This window comes from Lethenteron reissneri, chromosome 62 (assembly GCF_015708825.2).
Source record: "Lethenteron reissneri isolate LAM-NWPU_2019-01 chromosome 62, ASM1570882v1, whole genome shotgun sequence".
In the NCBI taxonomy this organism is placed as follows: Eukaryota; Metazoa; Chordata; class Hyperoartia; order Petromyzontiformes; family Petromyzontidae; genus Lethenteron; species Lethenteron reissneri.
In genome coordinates, this window is record NC_083840.1 from 5,906,874 (window position 1) to 5,928,555 (window position 21,682).

Here is a 21,682-nt window from a genome sequence, read left to right on the forward strand (position 1 = left end):
GTGTTGTGTGTGTGGTGTGTGAGTGGTGTTGGTTGTGTGTGTGGTGTGGTGTGTGAGTGGTGTGTGTGGTGTGTGAGTGAGTGTTGTATGTTTTTTAGGTGGTGTGGGTGAGTGGTGTGTGAGTGGTGTATAGTGTGGTGTGTGAGTGAGTGTTGTGTGTGTGGGGTGTGTGTGGGGTGTGTGAGTGGTGTGTAGTGTGGTGTGTGTGTGGTGTGTGAGTGGGGTGTGTGTGTGGGCGAGTGGTGTGTGTGTGGTGTGTAGTGTGGTGTGTGAGTGGTGTTGGTTGTGTGTGTGGTGTGTGAGTGAGTGTTGTGTGTGTGACTGGTGTGTGTGGGGTGTGTAGTGTGGTGTGTGAGTGGTGTGTGAGTGGGATGGGTGTGGTGTGTGAGTGGTGAGTGAGTGGTGTGTGTATGTGTGGGGGGCGGTGTGAGTGGTGAGTGAGTGGTGTGTGAGTGGTGTGTGTGTGGGGTGTGTAGTGTGGTGTGTGTGGGGTGTGTGAGTGGTGTGTGAGTGGTGTGGTGTGAGTGAGTGTTGTGTGTGTGAGTGGTGTGTGTGAGGTGTGTAGTGTGGTGTGTGTGGTGTGTGAGTGGTGTGGACGTGGTGTGTGAGTGGTGTTAGTTGTGTGAGTGGTGTGTGAGTGGTGTGTGAGTGAGTGGTGTGTGAGTGGTGTGTGTGTGTGGTGTGTGAGTGGTGTGTGAGTGGTGTGTGTGTGGTGTGTGAGTGGTGTGTGGTGTGTGAGTGGTGTGTGCGTGGTGTGTGAGTGATGTGGTGTGAGTGGTGTGTGAGTGGTGTGTGAGTGGTGTGTGAGTTCTGTGTGAGTGGTGTGTGAGTGGTGTGAGTGGGGTGTGTGAGTGGTGTGTGAGTGGTGTGTGTGCGTGGTGTGTGAGTGGTGTGGTGTGAGTGGTGTGTGAGTGGTGTGTGTGAGTGGTGTGTGTGTGGTGTGTGAGTGGTGTGTGAGTGGTGTGTGTGGGGTGTGTGAGTGAGTGGTGTGTGGTGTGTGAGTGGTGTGTGTGAGTGGGGTGTGTGTGGTGTGTGTGGGTGTGTGGTGTGTGAGTGGTGTATGAGTGGTGTGTGAGTGGTGTGTGTGAGTGGTGTGTGTGGTGTGGAGTGAGTGGTGTGTGAGTGGTGTGAGTGGTGTGTGTGAGGTGTGTATTAGTGTTGTGTGTGTGTATTAGTGTGGTGTGTGTGTGTGCTGTGTGTGTGTGTGAGTGATTACGATAGGTCCTCGCTAACAGCACTTGCCCCAACAGTCTCTTCAGGCCGTAGGGGACCCGAGTTCGATTCCCGCTCACGGCTACCAACACCAGTGACGATTATCTGAACCGGTCCTGAGCCACCCCGAGTTAGACTCGACTTCAAATGAGTGCGGGGCCTGTAGAATATGATGTTATAAATGGGCACTAAATAAAAAATAAAACACGTAAATATTAAAACACACTTGCTTAACTTGCACAGTAAAGTAATTGTATTTTTGCATTTTCTATACGGCCAGATAATACGACAAATTGCTAACCTTAAACAGACGGTCGTTCGTAAAAGTTGAAGGCGGTATAGGACTATAGTAATAGAGCAAGTGCAGAATCACTGAACCGGAATTGATAGCTTGAAAGCATTTAGCGCGGGGCCCTTGAAAGTGCGGGGCCTGTAGCTACTTCATATGTACGTAGTAGCTACTACTACACATGTAGCTACTACACGTGTAGCTACTACTACATAAGTAGCTACTACTACACGTGTAGCTACCACTACATAAGTAGCTATTACTACACATGTAGCTACTACACATGTGTAGCTACTACTACATATATAGCTACTACTACACATGTAGCTACTACACATGTGTAGCTACTACTACATATGTAGCTACTACTACACATGTAGCTACTACACATGTGTAGCTACTACTACACATGTAGCTACTACACATGTAGCTACTACACATGCTACTGGGATAATCCGGCACTGGTACCTGTGTGTAGTAAACATCGCCACTGGGGAGACAAAGGCGGCCGGGCGTGGTGCTGGCCACCCACCCCCTCGTGTGATGTTCCGGCCTTCATAGGTGCTGCTCGCTAACAGCACTTGCCCCAACAGCATGTTGAGGCTACACGGGGTATCTTTGTCTTTGGGAAAATACATTTATATGCGTGGCCTCAAAGTGCACCTAGCCTGGCACGGCACGGACGTGTGTGTGTGTGTGTGTACGTGGAATCTCCTTCGCACCGTACGTAGCGAACCGTGCTAATCGAAGAGGAAGAACGACAAACGGAACACAACAACAACAGTGGGGAGCGGTGGCGCAGTGGTTAGCGCAATGCACTACGAACCCGGCGAGACAGCTACAGAATGGCAGAGACACATAGACCTTCAGAGACACCTATAGGATCACGCCTATAGAATCACAGAGACCCATAGACTTACAGAGACACCAATAGGATCACACCTATAGAAACACCGAGACCCATATAATTACAGAGTCACCTATAGACTCATAGAGACCCATAGACTTCTAGAGAAACCTATAGAATCATAGAGACCCATAGACTTACAGAGACACTTATAGACTCACAGAGACCCATAGACCTTCAGAGAAACCTATAGGATCACACCTATAGAATGACATAGAGACCCATAGACTTACAGAGACACCCATAGAATCACAGAGACCCATAGACTTACAGAAACACCTATAGACTCACAGAGACCCATAGACTTACATAGACACCTATAGACTCACAGAGACCCATAGCCTTACATAGAAACCTATAGAATCATAGAGACCCATAGACCTACAGAGAAACTTACAAAATCACAGAGACCCATAGACTTACATAGACACCTATAGACTCACAGAGACCCATAGACTTACAGAGAAACCTATATAATCATAGAGACCCATAGACTTACAGAGAAACCTATAGAATCATAGAGACCCATAGACTTACAGAGAAACCTATAGAATCACAGAGACCCATAGACTTCTAGAGACACCTATAGACTCATAGAGACCCATAGACTTACAGAGACACCCATATAATTCCAGAGTTCCATAGACTTACATAGACACCCATAGAATCACAGAGACCCATAGACTCACAGAGACCCATAGACTTACATAGACACCTATAGACTCACAGAGACCCATAGACTTACATAGACACCCATAGACTCACAGAGACCCATAGACTTACAGAGACAAATATAAAATGATACGGAGACCCATAAATCATCAGTCGCGAAATGTTTGGAAACGTGACGTAGATGGGAGGGGCGGGGTGAGTTGATGGGGGGTGGGGGGGCGAGTTTGGGGGGGTGGGGGGGCGAGTTTGGGGTGTGGGGGCATCAGCCTCATTGAGCCAAATTAAGACGCACGGGAGGAATTTCAGAGTTCCGAGTGAACTCCCGCGGCTCGAGGAGACGGAGGCAGGAGACGGAGCGAGGAGACGGAGCGAGGCGCGCGAGGAATCCAAACGCGGATGTCCCTCAATCCCCGAAGTGCCAATGTTTGGTCTGCGTTAAAAATATGCAACACACAGACAAAGGTCCCCCGTGTAGCCTCCGCACGCTGTCGGGGGCAAGTGCCGTCAGCGAGCGGCACCTATGAAGGCCGGAGGGGCACACGGAAGGGAATGGGCGGTCAGCACCACGCCCGGCCGCCTTTGTCTCCCCGACTGAGTAGATAAAATTGTAAATGTTGTGGTTTTACGCTTCAACACACCGGTGGGGGGCTAAAGCACTGAACTATTTAGTCTTTTAATTTTCGATTTAAAGCTTTCGTGACTGCAGGGATTCATCTTCGTGGTTCTTTCGGTAAAGTCACGTAGAATGGAAATAATAAAATAATAAAAGTAAAACATAATAAAATACAATTCTCACGACGTTTCGGCCACAACGCAAGCAGCCGTCCTCAGGTGAAGAACAGGTCTGTCGAGAAGAGTATTTTGTCTTTTATCAACGTGACACTTTTTGTTTGCTGATTGGCCGTGTCGGGTGGTGGAGGGTTACGACACATTTATGAATAACGCGATCTCACTCACAAAAACGTTGATTATGAACGAGTGGATAATGTTTACACGCCGCACCACGTGCTCATTTTAGGCTGAGTCGACCTAGGGGAGGCACACCATACACACACGCATAGAGAGACAAAGTTGGGATGACCCTGCTGAGGCTGCGGTGCCTCAAATATTTGAAGAAGTCATCCCCTGTGAGTGGCTGGCTGAGGTGCCAGCTGTTGAGGAAGTACTGAGGGCGATCCGGAGTCTAAGACCAGGAAAGGCACCGGGCAGAGATGATCTCCCAAGCGAAATGCTGAGGGAGGGTGACGTTTGTGCACAGACTGCCCTATATGACACCATAACAACAGTCTGAACCACTGGATGGGTTCGGCAGGATTGGAAGGATGCCCTGGCGGTCCCCCCCTTTAAGAAGGGGGACCACACAGACTGTAACAACTACAGGGGCATCTCACTCCTCAGTGTGCCGGGTAAGGTCCTGGCAAGGATTATTCAATATCTCCTTGCCAGGCACGCCGAGGAGAGGCTTGCGGAGCCCCAATGAAGGTTCAGGAAAGGGTGGACCTGCACAGATGACATATTTTCTGTCCGTCTGCTACAGCAGCGGTGTAGGGATTTCTAACAATACATACATCTCTGCTTTATGGTACAGGAGGATGTGGAGCTGAGTGGACTTGCCGATGACTGGTACCAGCGGTGTCAAGATCGGCCTCTGTGGAGGAGGCTCGTGAAGGACGCTGCTACTGGGCAGTTGGAGGTAGTCGCCCTCCAACAACAACGGAGGACGGAGGAGCGACGCTCACAACAACGAGCGGAGCGCCGGGTGGCTAAAGCACAGCAAGTTGGTACAGTAGGGGGCACAGGTGGTGAATCAGCCAGTCATCTCGGTCATCTCGGTCTGTCGACCCGTGGCGCCTGGGTTTGCCCCGTGACCTCGTGCCAGCGGGCGTTCGACACTACACGTGGCCTCAACGTGCACATAGCCTGGCACAAGCGTCGTGGTGACGTTACCGCCACTTAGTGACGAATGGCGGTTGTTGTGTGTCTGTGTATGTGTGTGTGTCTGGGTGTGTCTGTATGCGTGTGTCTGTGTGTGTCTGTGTATGTCTCTGCGTGTGTGTCTGTGTGCCTGTGTGTGTCTGTGTATGCGTATGTCTGTGTGTGTCTCTGTGTGTGTGATTGTGTCTGTGTGTGTGACTGTGTATGTGTGTGTCTGTGTGTATGTCTGTGTATGTGTGTGTCTCTGTGTGTCTCTGCGTGTGTCTGTGTGCCTGTGTGTGTTTCTGTGTGTGTCTGTGTATGCGTGTGTCTGTGTGTGTGTCTGTGTATGCGTGTGTCTGTGTGTGTGTGATTGTGTACGTGTGTGTCTCTGTGTGTGTCTGTGTATGCGTGTGTCTGTGTGTGTGTCTATGTATGCGTGTGTCTGTGTGTGTGTGATTGTGTACGTGTGTGTCTCTGTGTGTGTGTGTGTGCGTGTGTCTGTGTGTGTGTGATTGTGTACGTGTATGTCTGTGTGTGTGTCTGTGTATGCGTGTGTCTGTGTGTGTGATTGTGTACGTGTGTGTCTGTGTGTGTGTCTGTGTATGCGTGTGTCTGTGTGTGTGTGATTGTGTACGTGTGTGTCTCTGTGTGTGTCTGTGTGTGTGTGTATGTGTGTCGGTGTGTGTGTATGTCTGTGTGTGTATGTCTGTATGTGTATGTCTGTGTGTGTGTATGTCTGTGTGTATGTCTGTGTGTGTGTATGTCTGTGTGTGTGTCTGTGTGTGTGTGTATGTCTGTGTGTGTATGTCTGTGTGTGCGTGTATGTCTGTGTGTGTATGTCTGTGTGTGTGTGTATGTTTCTGTGTGTATGTCTGTGTCTGTGTGTGTGTGTCTGTATGCGTGTGATTTTGTTTGGTGGGGAGCGGTAGAGTAGCGGTTAGCGCTACCGCGCTACGAACCCGGCAACCCGAGTTCGATTCCCGGCTCACAGCCGCCAACATCGGCGATGATCGTCTGAACCGGTCCCGGGCCTCCGCCACTGGGGAGACAAAGGCGGCCGGGCGTGGTGCTGGCCACCCACCCCCTCGTGTGCTGTTCCGGCCTTCATAGGTGCTCGCTAACAGCACTTGCCCCAAAATGTTGTTACAGGCTATACGGGGGACCTTTGTCTTTGTTTGGTGTGTGTGTGTGTCTGTGTGTAAACGCGTTATATTTGAATCTCGCCTGGATTAGCAGCACATTCCACGCGTGCACGCACGCGTCAAGAATATGAAACCTCTGTGGGTGTCCCACTCTCTCCCCGTGTCTCTCTACCGCTCTCTATGGGACCCTATGGGTGTCTCTGTGTGAGTCTCTCGCTCTCTGTGTGAGTCTCTCGCTCTCTGTGTGAGTCTGTGGCTCTCTGTGTGAGTCTGTGGCTCTCTGTATCAGTCTATGGCTCTCTGTGTAAGTATGTGGCTCTCTGTGTAAGTATGTGGCTCTCTGTGTAAATCTATGGCTCTCTGTGTGAGTCTATGGCTCTGTGTGAGTCTGTGGCTCTCTGTGTGAGTGTGTGGCTCTCTGATTGAGTCTGTGGCTCTCTGCTGTGAGAGTATGTGGCTCTCTGTGTGAGTATATGGCTCTCTGTGTGAGTCTGTGGCTCTCTGTGTAAGTCTGTGGCTCTCTGTGTGAGTCTATGGCTCTCTGTATAAGCCTGTGGCTCTCTGTGTGAGTCTATGAGTGTCTGTGTGAGTCTATGGCTCTCTGTGTGAGTCTGTGGCTCTCTGTGTGAGTCTATGGCTCTCTGTGTGAGTCTGTGGCTCTCTGTGTGAGTCTGTGGCTCTCTGTGTGAGTCTGTGGCTCTCTGTGTGAGTCTGCGGCTCTCTGTGGAACCCAGCTCCTCTGCCTCTGAGCCACCGATCATGAGCCGTCCAGTTAAACGTCCAGTGACTTTTGAATCACTCTGTACAATAACCATATTCCTGACTTTTAGGCCACGCTGTATAATAACCATATCTACCTTTAATTATCGGTACACCCTGTATTTATAAACACATGATGTTTATCACTAATCAAAACACTGCATCGTAACCACCAGCATCACGCGGACCAGGAGCTCCTCAACTGTAGAGCACTGAGTTCAAATCCTGGTTGGGGTAGATGGAGGTTGGCTCAGCCCATCATCATCACCATCAGCAATCTAGCGTCGTTAAAATGATACCACTTTGTGGCAAAAGTCAAAATGTCCTGTCCTTTTGGAGAGACTTGCGCCCCGTGGAATTGTTGACCGTTGTTGTTGACCTCCCCTCCAAGTGGTACCTATTTTATCAACCCCGAAGAAATGATGATGATGATGATGGGCTGAGTCAACCCCACGCCTCCCAAACCAGAATTTGAACTCCAAAAAGAGAGGAAAAAAACGGTGCAATAACAAGAGGATTATTAGACATTGGCATACCTTGTAATCTAGTGGTAGTGCCTTACGCCGAAAATCCCATGTCTCCCCAAGCCGGCTCTATACCAGCAGCAGCGTGCCGGTAATAATCGAGTGAGTGAGAAATCAAGTTCTGGCTTCAGGATTTTAATGTCATCGAGACGTGGGAGTGAGGGGGGGGGGGAGTGTGTGGACATGGAAGAGTGGAGAGAGAGGGAGGGGGGAGAGAGATGGAGTCACTTCCGCGGATGTTTAAAGAACCCACACCTCTGGGTGTCTCGACTCGTTATCTTTCGACAGCTCCGCGTGCCCCTGGGACTCACAGAGCCAAGCAAAGCCGCCTCCACCACCACCCCCTCCCTCCCCTTGCCACACGTCACATTGGGGAGGGTGGAGGAACTTCCGCGGATGTTTGACGGACAAACACCTCTGGCTCGACTCGTTATCGCCCGACGGCCCCGTGAGTCACGTGCCCTGGGTCCATACAGAGCCAGGCAAGGCAGACGCCCGTACCCCCTACCCCATCACCTACCACCAACATATTGCGGTGTGGAGGAATCTTCTTGGTTCTTTCGGTAAAGTCACGTAGAAGGGAAATAATAAAATAATAAAAAATAAAACTTAATAAAATAATTCTCACGACGAGGGGGAAGAGCGCCTTGACAAAATAATTCCCCCTCCAACCCAGCTTAAATATACGCTCCAAGCCTGGGGTGTTTCATTCAGACGCTGTCTTCCCGACAGACCTGTTCTTCACCTGAGGACGGCTGCTTGCATTGCGGCCGAAACGTCGTGAGAATTGTATTTTATTATGTTTTATTTTCATTATTGTATTATTTCCCTTCTACGTGATGACTTTACCGAAAGAACCAAGAAGATAAATCCCTGCAGTCACGAAAGCTTTAAATCGAAATTTTATGAAGTTTTATTTTTATTATTTTATAAAGTTTTATTTTTATTATTTTATAAAGTTTATTTTCATTATTTTACAAAGTTTTATTTTTATTATTTTATTATGTTTATTTTGATTATTTTATTATGTTTCATTTTATTATTTTATAAGTTAAATTTTTATTATTTTATTATGTTTTATTTTCATTATTTTATTACTTCCCTTCTACCTGATGACTTTACCAAAAGAACCAAGAAGATGAATCCCTGCAGTCACGAAAGCTTTAAATCGAAATTGTATTAAGTTTTATTTGTATTATTTTATTATGTTTTATTTTTATTATTTTAATGTTTTATTTTTATAATTTTATTATGTTTTATTTTTATTATTTTAACGTTTTATTTTTATTATTTTATTTTGTTTTATTTTTATTATTTTATTACTTCCCTTCTACGTGATGACTTTACCGAAAGAACCAAGAAGATGAATCCCTGCAGTCACGAAAGCTTTAAATCGGTGTGGTGGAACTTCCGCGGATGTTTGACGGACAGACACCTCGAGGTGTCATTACGCGTTATCGCTCCGTGAGTCACGTGCCCTGGGTCCCCACAGAGCCAATCAACGCTCCCCTCCCCGCTCACCCAGCCCCCACCCACCCACCCACCACACGTGACCTTCATTGTTCACGCCCCCTGCATTGTTTCCAGATGTTCTGTGTCCAACCAGGGGCCTCGTTACCGAGCGGACGATGTCTGGCAACTCGCCCTGTACTGGGTTAGCTGTGTCAGGCTATGTGGGTCTCTATGCGAGTCTATGGGACTCTATGTGAGTCTGTGGGTCTCTGTGTGAGTCTATGGGTCTCTGTGTGAGTCTGTGGGTCTCTGTGTGAGTCTATGGGTCTCTATGTGAGTCTATGGGTCTCTGTGTGAGTCTATGGGTCTCTGTGTGAGTCTATGAGTCTCTGTGTGAGTCTATGGATCTCTGTGAATATATTGGTCTCTGTGTGAGTCTATGTCGGGCCTTCCATGCATCTCTCGGCCTTCACGGCCACCGTTTTGCCCTCCCGATATTCTTGGCAACCGTGGACCCCCTCCATCATGGCGTGACGTGAACCAAACATGGAACACCTGACGCAGATTTGGGGCAATTCGCTGTTGGCGAGTGGCAGCGCCTATGAAGGCCGGCACGGCACACGAGGGGGTGGGTGGCCAGCACCACGCCCGACCGCCTTTGTCTCCCCAGTGGCGATGTTTACTACACGCCGCACCAGGTACTCATTTGAGGCCGAGTCAACCTAGGGGATGCCCAAAACCGGTCCAGATAATCGTCACCGGTGTTGGCCGTGAGCGGGAATCGAACTCGGGTCGCCGGGTTCGTAGCGCAGCATTGCGCTGACCGCTACACCACCGCTCCCACACACATGCACAGAGACACACGCAGAGAGACACACACAGAGACACACACAGAGAGACATACAGAGATACACACAGAGACACACACAGATATACACACAGAGACACACACAGAGACACACACAGACAGACAACAACAACAACAACAACCGCCATTCGCCACTAAGTGGCGGTGACGTCACCACGATGCTTGTGCCAGGCCAAGTGCACCTTGAGGCCACGTGAAGTGTCGAAAGCCCGCTGGCAGGAGGTCACGGGGCAGACCCAGCAGGTGCCACGGGTCGACTGACCGAGATGACCGAGATGACTGGCTGATGCACCACCTGTGCCCCCTACTGTGCCAACTTGCTGTGCTTTAGCCACCCGGCGCTCCGCTCGTTGTTGTGAGCGTCGCTCCTCCGCCGTCCGTTGTTGTTGGAGGGCGACTGCCTCCAACTGCCCAGTAGCGTCCTTCACGAGCCTCCTCCACTGAGGCCGATCTTGACACCGCTGGTACCAGTCATCGGCAAGTCCACTCAGCTCCACGTCCTCCTGTACCACATCACTCCATCTCTTCTCCAGCCCGTGCCGCGCCCGTCTAGCCCCCTCGATCCGGTCGAACAAAAGCTGTTTAGGCATGCGGTGGCTGGGCATGCGGGCTACATGACCCAGCCAACGCAGCCTTGCCTGCCGGAGGAGCTCACTGATGGGACTTTGCCCAGATCTTTCAAGGATTTGTGAGCTCCTCACACAATCCAGCCTGGTTAAACCCAGGATGGATCGTAGGCAGGCCAGCCTAAATGTTTCCAACCGGCGAAGATGCTCCACCAGGGGGGTCCACAGACAGACACACACAGAGAGACACACACAGAGACACACGCACAGAGAGACACACACAGAGACACACGAACAGAGACACACACACAGAGAGACACACACCGAGACACACGCACAGAGACACACACTCAGAGACACACACAGAGACACACACACACACAGAGACACACATACACACACACAGAGACACACACAGAGAAACACACACAGAGACGCACAGACATACACACACAGACACACACACAGACACACACAGAGACACACACACACACAGAGACACACACAGAGAGACAGACACACACACACACAGAGACACACACGGACACACACAGAGACACACACAGAGACACAGACACACACACAGACAACAAAGACAAAGACAAAGATCCCCCGTATAGCCTTAACAGACTGTGGGGGCAAGTGCTGTTAGCGAGCACCTATGAAGGCCGGAACGGTACACGAGGGGGTGGGTGGCCAGCACCACGCCCGACCGCCTTTGTCTCCCTAGTGGCGATGTTTACACACCGCACCAGGTACTCATTTAAGGCTGAGTCGACCTAGGGGAGGCCCAGGACCGGTTCAGATAATCGTCACTGGTGTTAGCCGTGAGCGGGAATCGAACCCGGGTCGCCAGGTTCATAGCGCAGCGCGCTAACCGCTACACCACCGCTCCCCACACAGACACACACACAGAGACACACACAGACACACACACAGAGATACACACACAGACACACAGAGACACACACAGAGACACACAGACACACACACACAGACACACACAGAGACACACACACACACAGAGACACACACAGAGAGACAGACACACACACAGAGACACTCACAAAGACACACACAGAGACACACAGACACACACAGACAGACACAGACAGAGACACACACACACGCTCGCACTCTGTCATTAATGTGCTCACTCTGGGCGCACATTGCTGAGGCTATTCTCAGCGCGGTTAAAATTAAAACGCCTTATCTCAATCAGCCCCACAGCGGCGCACGGCTGCGCCGATTTCTTTCGGGAGGCATGGGGAGGCCGCGACGCGACGTTTCGGGATTCTACCGGGCGCGGCAGGGATGGTAAGGGTACGCGCGCGCGTGCGTGCGTGCGTGTGCACCTAGCCTGGCACCCCGCTGTGGTGGTGGTGGTGGTGATGATGATGGTGCTGCTTAGTAGGTGTGTGGTGTCGTTTGCTGTGGGGTTATAATGCATGGCAGGGAGGGGGAGCGGTGGTGCTGCGGTTAGCGCGCTCGCTCTCTCTCTCTCGGCCCGAGTTCGATTCCGTCTCGGGGCGAGGTTGAAAAACGACGACTCCCCTAGGTCGGTTCAGCCTCAACATGTCACGTGGCCTGGAGCGGTGATTAAATATGATATTCAGTACGGGGAGAGACAAAGACTGCCATAGCTGCTGCTACTGCTGCTACTCGCTAACAGCACTTGCCCCAACGGTCCGTCAATGCTACACGGGGGATCTTTGTCTTTCGTCTGCGTCTAATCTCCGTCAACCCATGGCACCACCTGGGTCTGTCCCGTGACCTCCTCCTGCCAACATCATCAGCAGCAGCATCTGCAGCAGCGGCATCGAGTGAGCAGCTTCCACACTTCACGCCACGGCCTCAAAGTGCACCTAGCCTGGCACGAGCGCCGTGGGAATGTCACCGCCATTGATTGGCTGAATGGCGGTCGTTGTTGTTGTTGTTATAGAGGTGTGTACAGGTGTGTATAGGTGTGCACAGGTGTGTGTGTGTGCACAGGTGTGTGTGTGTGCACAGGTGTGTGTGTGTATGTGCTTGCCGAGTGGACTTGCCGATGACTGGTACCAGCGGTGTCTGTCTGTTATAGAGGTGTGTACAGGTGTGCACAGGTGTGTGTGTGCACAGGTGTGTGTGTGTATGTGCTTGCCGAGTGGACTTGCCGATGACTGGTACCAGCGGTGTCAAGATCGGCCTCTGTGGAGGAGGCTCGTGAAGGACGCTACTGGGCAGTTAGAGGCAGTCGCCCTCCAACAACAACGGAGGGCGGAGGAGCGACGCTCACAACAACGAGCGGAGCGCCGGGTGGCTAAAGCGCAGCAAGTCGGTACAGTAGGGGGCACAGGTGGTGCATCAGCCAGTCATCTCGGTCATCTCGGTCAGTCGACCCGTGGCACCTGGGTCTGCCCCGTAACCTCCTGCCAGCGGGCCTTCGACACTTCACGTGGCCTCAAGGTGCACTTGGCCTGGCACAAGCGTCGTGGTGACGTCACCGCCACTTAGTGGCGAATAGCGGTTGTTGTTGTTGTTGTGTCTGAATGTATGTGTGTGCACAGGTGTGTGTGTGCTACCCCTACTACTACCCCTGTGGGGAGCGGTGGGGTAGTGGTTAGCGCTACACTGCGCTTTGAACCTGGCCACCCGGGTTCGATTCCCGCTCACGGCCAGACACCAATGGCGATTATCTGAACCGGGCCTGGGCCTCCCCTAGGTCGACTCAGCATCAAATGAGTACCTGGTGAGATGTGTAAACATCGCCACTGGGGAGACAAAGGCGGCCGGGCGTGGTGCTGGTCACCCACCCCCTCGTGTGCCGTGCCGGCCTTCATAGGTGCTACTCGCTAACAGCACTTGCCCCTACAGTCTGTTAAGGCTACACGGGGGATCTTTGTTCTTTGTTTCATATTGGGTGACGATGTCACGGGGAGCGGTGGCGCAGCGGTTAGCGCACCGCTCCACCCGAGTTCGATTCCCGCTCACGGCTAATAGCAGTGTCAGCGAATGTTCGAACCGTTCCATGGGCGTCCTCCCCTAGGTCGACTCAGCCATAAAGTGAGTACCTTGTGCGGTGTCTAAAATAAGATTTATATAATCGGTCACGTTTTGGGCAATGACCATGCTTAAGAATCACCTATTTTATACTTAAATACTGTGTAGGATAGGTGTAAGCCGATGGGTCTCGGTGATTCTGTAGGTGTCTCTGTAAGTCTATGGGTCTCTGTGATTCTATAGGTGTCTCTGTAAGTCTATGGGTCTCTGTGATTCTATGGGTGTCTCTGTAAGTCTATGGGTCTCTGTGATTCTATGGGTGTCTCTGTAAGTCTATGGGTCTCTGTGATTCTGTGGGTGTCTATGGGTCTCGCTACCTCTACAACTACTGCTATCACTAACCCTATCGCTACCCCTATCACCACCCCTATCACTATCACTACCCCTATCACTACCCCTACCACTACCCCTGTCACTACCCCTACCGCTACCCCTATCACTACCCCTATCACTACCCCCTACCGCTACCCCTATCACTACCCCTATCACTACCCCTATCACTACCCCTATCACTACCCCTACCGCTAACCCCTATCACTACCCCTATCGCTACCCCTACCGCTACCCCTACCACTACCCCTATCACTACCCCTATCACTACCCCCGTCACTACCCCCGTCACTACCCCTGTCACTACCCCTATCACTACCCCCATCACTACCACTATCACTACCCCTGTCACTACCCCTGTCACTACCCCTGTCACTACCCCTATCACTACCCCTATCACGACCCCTATCACTACCCCTATCACTACGCCTATCACTACCCCTGTCACTACCCCTGTCACTACCCCTGTCACTACCCCTGTCACTACCCCTGTCACTACCCCTGTCACTACCCCTACCACTACCCCTGTCACTACCCCTGTCACTACCCCTGTCACTACCCCTACCACTACCCCTACCACTACCCCTGTCACTACCCCTGTCACTACCCCTGTCACTACCCCTACCACTACCCCTGTCACTACCCCTATCACTACCCCTATCACGACCCCTATCACTACCCCTATCACTACGCCTATCACTACCCCTGTCACTACCCCTGTCACTACCCCTGTCACTACCCCTGTCGCTACCCCCTGTCACTACCCCTGTCACTACCCCTACCACTACCCCTGTCACTACCCCTGTCACTACCCCTGTCACTACCCCTACCACTACCCCTACCACTACCCCTGTCACTACCCCTGTCACTACCCCTGTCACTACCCCTACCACTACCCCTGTTACTACCCCTATCACTACCCCTATCACGACCCCTATCACTACCCCTGTCACTACCCCTGTCACTACCCCTACCACTACCCCTACCACTACCCCTGTCACTACCCCTGTCACTACCCCTGTCACTACCCCTACCACTACCCCTACCACTACCCCTGTCACTACCCCTGTCACTACCCCTGTCACTACCCCTACCACTACCCCTGTTACTACCCCTATCACTACCCCTATCACGACCCCTATCACTACCCCTGTCACTACCCCTGTCACTACCCCTACCACTACCCCTACCACTACCCCTGTCACTACCCCTGTCACTACCCCTGTCACTACCCCTGTCACTACCCTACTACACATGGAAACGACTGCGTGGACGGGCAATGTGATGAGCGTTCGTTTTGGTGAATTCATTTTCGAACACCCTGTGTTACTGTAATAGTCACCAGGTCGACTAACACTGCCCATAGACTAACACTGCCCATAGACTAACACTGCCCATAGACTAACATTGCCCATAGACTAACACTGCCCATAGACTAACATTGCCCATAGACTAACACTGCCCATAGACTAACACTGCCCATAGACTAACACTGCCCATAGACTAACATTACCCATAGACTAACATTGCCCATAGACTAACACTGCCCATAGACTAACATTGCCCATAGACTAACATTGCCCATAGACTAACATTGCCCATAGACTAACATTGCCCATAGACTAACATTGCCCATAGACTAACATTGCCAAGAGGCTTACATCACTCACTCACCGTCTCACTCACCATCTCACTCATTCACTCACTCACTCACCCATGCACTCACTCACCATCTCACTCACCATCTCACTCATTCACCCACTCACTCACCATCTCACTCATCCACCCACTCACTCACCATCTCACTCATTCACTCACCCACTCACTCACCATCTCACTCATTCACTCACTCACTCATCCACCCACTCACTCACCCATTCATTCACCCACTCACTCACCATCTCACTCACTCATTCACTCACTCACTCACCATCTCACTCACCATCTCACTCATTCACCCACTCACCATCTCACTCATTCACTCACTCATTCACCCACTCACCATCTCACTCATTCACCCACTCACTCACTCACCATCTCACTCATCCACCCACTCACTCACCATCTCACTCATTCACTCATTCACCCACTCACCATCTCACTCATTCACTCACTCACTCACCCACCCACCCACTCACTCACCCACTCATTCACCCACTCACTCACCATCTCACTCACTCATTCACTCACTCACTCACCATCTCATTCACATCTCACTCATTCACCCACTCACTCACCCACTCACTCACCGTCTCACTCACTCGTGGCCACGGCACTCCTATCGCGGTCTCTCGACTTCTCACCAGGATCAGGGTTACACAAACGTCAACCTCAACACTTGGGAACTCCTCGCCAGAGGTGATTTGACTCCACCCTCCTCCCCCCCACAATTTCGTCCCGTGCCCCCTCTTGGTTTAGCCCGCGACCCCTGCCCACCTGGGCAAGTGGTCGAGTCCGATGCTGCTATGAGATCACGCTGTCCATCACAGGGGCTCACTCTGCTCTTCCCTTCTCGAGGTAGGTACACCAGGATCAGCATCAACATCATCAGCAGCATCAACATCATCAGCAGCAGCAACATCATCAGGAAACTCATCATCAGCATCATCAGCATCAGCATCAACATCATCATCAGCATCATCAACATCATCATCAGCATCATCAACATCATCAACATCATCAGCATCATCAACATCATCAGCAGCAACATCATCAGGAAACTCATCATCAGCATCATCAACATCATCATCAGCAGCATCAACATCATCAGCAGCAACATCATCAGGAAACTCATCATCAGCATCATCAACATCATCATCAGCATCATCATCAGCAGCAGCATCAACATCATAATCAACATCATCAGCATCATCATCAGCATCATCATCATCAGCATCATCAACATCATCATCAGCAGCAGCATCATCAACATCAGCAGCATCTGTATCGTCGCCATCAGTACCTATAACATGATCATGCTCAGCAACATTAGGATCAGCAACATCAGTATCACCAGCAGCATTATCAATATGATTATCGCCAGTGGTAGCATAAGTGTCATCAGCAGCAGTAGCATCATCAGCAGCATGATCAGCAGCAGTAGTGTCATCAGCATCAGCATCATCGTTCACGTGGATATCATCAGCAACACCACCAATAGCATCGCCACCATCAGCAGCATCATTCGTAAGATTATCATCAGCACCAGCAACACTTTCAGCCCCATCAATATCAGCATTACTTCTACCATCGGCATTAACAATAGTATCATCATCAAATTCATCATCACCAGCACCACCAATACCATCAGCACAATCATCAGTATTATTTCCAATAATACCACCACCACCATCACTACCAACAGTGTCACCAATACCATCATCACCATCACCGAGATGATCATCATCACCACCATCAACCATGGCCACCAACACCATCACCTCCACTCATATCGTCAGCAGCAGCAGCATCATCACTACCAACAGTATCATCATCACAATCATCATCATTATTACCACCACCAATATCATCAGCATAATGACCACCAATATCATCATTACCAACATCATTATCATCGATATCATAATTACCAATATCATCACCATCTCCAGGATCATAATCAACATAAGTGTGTGTCAATGTGTGACAGATGACACTGGTCAACACACTTTTTCTGGCATAAGGTATTCCAACGGTTGTAAGGTAATTTTGGGGTGCTGATTCCAAATCTGGCATCAGTTTTTGTTTATCACATCAGGTTTTTGAGATATCAAATATTGCATTTTCAATAAAAACTGCAGAGGAAAAATATTAAATAAATGTGGATATCTACATAAAATTATATTACAAACACACTATCCTAAAAATACAGCACCATGTTTTAACACTAAAGCAGTCACTGACTCGCAACAACTTGCAATCATAAGTGACAGAGTTAATTTCGGGTAAAATCAATGAAAATGGGGTATGCCGATAGCATAAAAAATTAACCCGTAAAAACTAAGTTTTTCACTATAAATCCTTTATATGCGTGGCATCGGTTTTATTTTATTATTCATTTCTGTTTTTCTTGAGTAAGAGTTTCATTTTTATCACATTGGTATTTTAAATTAAATATAAGGAAAGTCGTATATAAGGATTATAAGGTTTTCAGTTTTTGTATAATTGTTTATATTGTACATTTTTGTTGTTTTCTTGAATAATTTTCTGTGTTCAGGAAAAATATATGATTGTGTTAGTGAAATTTTTTTTTTCCTAAAAAGTGGAAAATTTTAGAAAAAATTTTCACGAAAATAAATTGTCACGCACAACGAGTCTGTGTGCAAAATGTCAGCTCGATTGGATCACGGGAAGTGGGTTTAAAAACGATAGAAAGATTTGCACGGTCGTAAGCGCGCAAGCAAGTGAACTTAATATAAAGGATTTAAAAATTAACCCGTAAAAACAAAGTTTTTCACTATAGATCCTTTATATGCGTGTTCAATGGGCCACAACCCAGCCCACATTGGTCTTTGAAACGGGCGGCTAGAGTCCTCTCGTCCTCTGGCTTGAGATGGCTTCCACCTATGGGTCAGATGATTGCCTGCCACCATTAAGCAATTGGTAATTAAATATAATTATTTTTTTCCTAAAAAGTGGAAAATTTTGGAATTTTTTTTTTTCACGAAAAAACATTGTCACGCACAACGAGTCTGTGTGCAAAATGTCAGCTCGATTGGATCACGGGAAGTGGGTTAAAAAACGACCGAAACATTTGCACGGTCGTAAGCGCGCAAGCAAGCAAGCAAGTGAACTTAATATAAAGGATTTAAAAATGAGATGTGATAGAGCAAATCTGAGATCAGATTTGGAATCAGCACCCTGAAATTAGTCTATAACAGCTGCACAAGTCCAGGCCAGAATTTTTTTTTGTTGACCTGTTATCTGAATCGGCCCTGGCCCTCCCCTAGGCCGACTCTGCCTCAAATGAGTACCTGGTGAGGATGTCCTCTGGCTCCCACGTTGTTGAACATGTTTTTACCACGTAGTTCCATCTTGTACATCAGATAACATGGGAGGCTGATCGATGCCCGGGTGTGGTCAAGCGACGGCTCTCTATTGGTCAACCATGTTACGTGTCCATAATATAGATTTTTTTTTGGGTAAAATCATTTAAATATAAATGTGTCGTTAAATCCGCCACCACCCGACACAGCCAATTAATAATGTTTGTCGCGTAAACAGAACGTGACAATTCGTTACTGGTACAGCACTAACCGCTTGTGTGTTGGAGAGCAAATCCACAACATTCACAATCTGAGTACGACGTTTCCCCAGTAATTACAACCAGCTTCATCAGGCGGCAGCCAGATTCGTGGAGAAATCCTCCTGTTTCGTTCAACAAATAGAGGGATATATGTCATGACGTGAGGGAGGGGGGATTAATGAATGCATCTAAATTACAAAGGGGCATTTATATGGCCATTACCGATTGGGTTATTTTATGGTAATCAACGTACGTCATGCATGCACATTGTTCACGTACCTGCTATTGTCTCTTCACAGGTAATCCCCAGTGACGTAGCTTCTAAGTTACTCCAACAATGTACTACGGTATTTTAATAGTTTAAATTACCTGGACAGTTTCAACGCTCGTGTTATTTCATTTGGTTTGGGCATTCAGTGCCCTGTTTATTTGTGCATCATTGTAGCGCTTCTTTAACATGTTTAATTTCACTTCTCATACTATCACCATCTGACACTTTCTTAGCCCGATGTATGATCATCCTGATGAGAGAGGATTTCTATGTATGCTGATGATCTGGTGATTGCTGCTCACTCAGAGGAGGAGTTGGAGACACTGCTGCTGAACCTGGAGCGCGCTACTAAGAGGTGGGGTCTTACCATCAGCGCCACCAAACTAAGCACCTGCCTGGGTATGTTGTGCCATCAGACACTCCACCCCCTCAACTCCCCCATGAGTGATGGGGCAGTTGTGGAGAGAGTGGAGAGGTTCCTTACCTGGGCAAGTGTGATTAAAACCAGTTCAGATTTGGTAGGAGAGGCCTCACTCCGAATCAGTCGAGTGGCATTATCTTTTTATCAGCTAAGTAACGCTGTGTGGAAGCTACCTGGTCTGTCACTCCACACGAAGCTTCAGGTCTTTTTGGGCATGGTCATGCCCTCCCTTCTCTACACTTTGGAAAGTGGACCCCTATAATGGAACATATTTGCCGGTTAGAAACATTTAGGCTGGCCAGACACACACAAACATACACTCAGACACACACACATACACACATACAATCACACACAACAACAAAGACAAAGATCCCCCATATAGCCTGTAACAGGCTGTAGGGGCAAGTGCTGTTAGCGAGCACCTATAAAGACCGGAACGGCACACGAGGGGTTGGGTGGCCAGCATCACGTCCGACCGCCTTTGTCTCCCTAGTGACGATGTTTACACACTGCACCAGGTACTCATTTGAGACTGAGTCGACCTAGGGGAAGCCCAGGACCGGTTCAGATAATCGTCATTGGTGTTGGCCGTGAATGGGAATCGAACCCGGGTCGCCGGGTTCATAGCGCAACGTAGCGCTGACCGCTACATCACCGCTCCCACCTAGACAAAGATCCCCCGTGTAGCCTTAACAGACTGTTGGGGCAAGTGCTGTTAGCGAGCACCTATGGAGGCCGGAACGGTACACGAGGGTGTGGGTGGCCAGCACCACGCCCGGCCGACTTTGTCTCCCCAGTGACGATGTTTACACACCGCACCAGCTACTCATTTAAGGCTGAGTCGACCTAGGGGAGGCCCGGGACCGGTTCAGATAATCGTTATTGGTTTTGGCAGTGAATGGGAATCGAACTCGGGTCGCCGGGTTCATAGCGCAGCACGCTAACCGCTACACCACCGCTCCCCCCTAGACATACACACAGACACACAGACAGACACACACACAGACACACACGCACAGACATACACACAGACACACGCACAAACACACAGACGAGATCGGGGCATGGCTGAGGTCACGCCGCTCGCAGTCTGGGTTGGGGGGGGGGATGGGGGGGCGCCCGTGGATTAGCGAACGCGCCGATGAATGGGGGCCCTCGGTTGAACGCGGCGCCTAAACCCGCGACTCCCGACTCCGGTAATCTCCGCCGCTCCTAAAACAACCGCGCGCTCAGCGATTCGCGGCTACGGGACTATCCACCCCCCCCAGCCTCCCGCGATTGATTCCGTCTGAATGAACCCACCGAGTGCCAGCCGCCGCCACCGCTCGCAACTTGCCCTGCGTGTCGCGACTCGGCTTTAGCTTTTAGTCCCGTCGAGCGCAGTCCGTCTGTCTGTGACGTGGCGGGGATCAGTGCACGCTGGTCTGGGCTTTCCGTCTCGCAAGAGTTGATCTGATGACGATGATGGAGTGAGAGTGCTGTGGTTGTGAAGTTGTGTCGATGTTAGAGAGAGAAACCCAGGTGCCCATACCCACCATCACTCACTCATTCATCCATCCATACACTCACCCACACACTCACGCACCCACTCACTCGCCCATTCACACAATCACCTACATACTCACCTCCTCACTCACCTACATACTCACTCTTACACTCACTCATCCATCCACAATCTCACTCACACACTCACGCACCCACTCACTCGCCCATTCACACACTCACTCACCTACATACTCACCTACTCACTAACCTACGCACTCACCCTTACACTCACTCATCCATCCACACACTCACCCACCCATCCACTCACCCACCGACACACTCACGCACCCACTCACTCGCCCATCCACACACCCACTTGCCCTCCCACCCAGAGACTAACTCACCTACGCACTCACCCTTACACTCACTCAACCATCCACACTCTCACTCACCCACTCACGCACCCACCCACCCATCCCTACACTCACTCATCAATCCACACATCGGAAGTCCCTCGGGATTCAAAGATGACGCCCATCAGGTTAAGTGGTGGCTCTTGAGGTTGCTGGGGAGCCCAATT

At 50.0% G+C, this 21,682-nt stretch overlaps 1 protein-coding gene across 1 annotated transcript in view; it reads right to left on the reverse strand.

Moving 5' to 3' along the window:
- The window catches only part of LOC133358489 (NXPE family member 3-like), a gene marked incomplete at its 3' end in the record, with an annotated part of 180,920 nt that overhangs the window by 108,766 nt on the left and 50,472 nt on the right, over nucleotides 1-21,682 (reverse strand). The window lies entirely within an intron of this gene.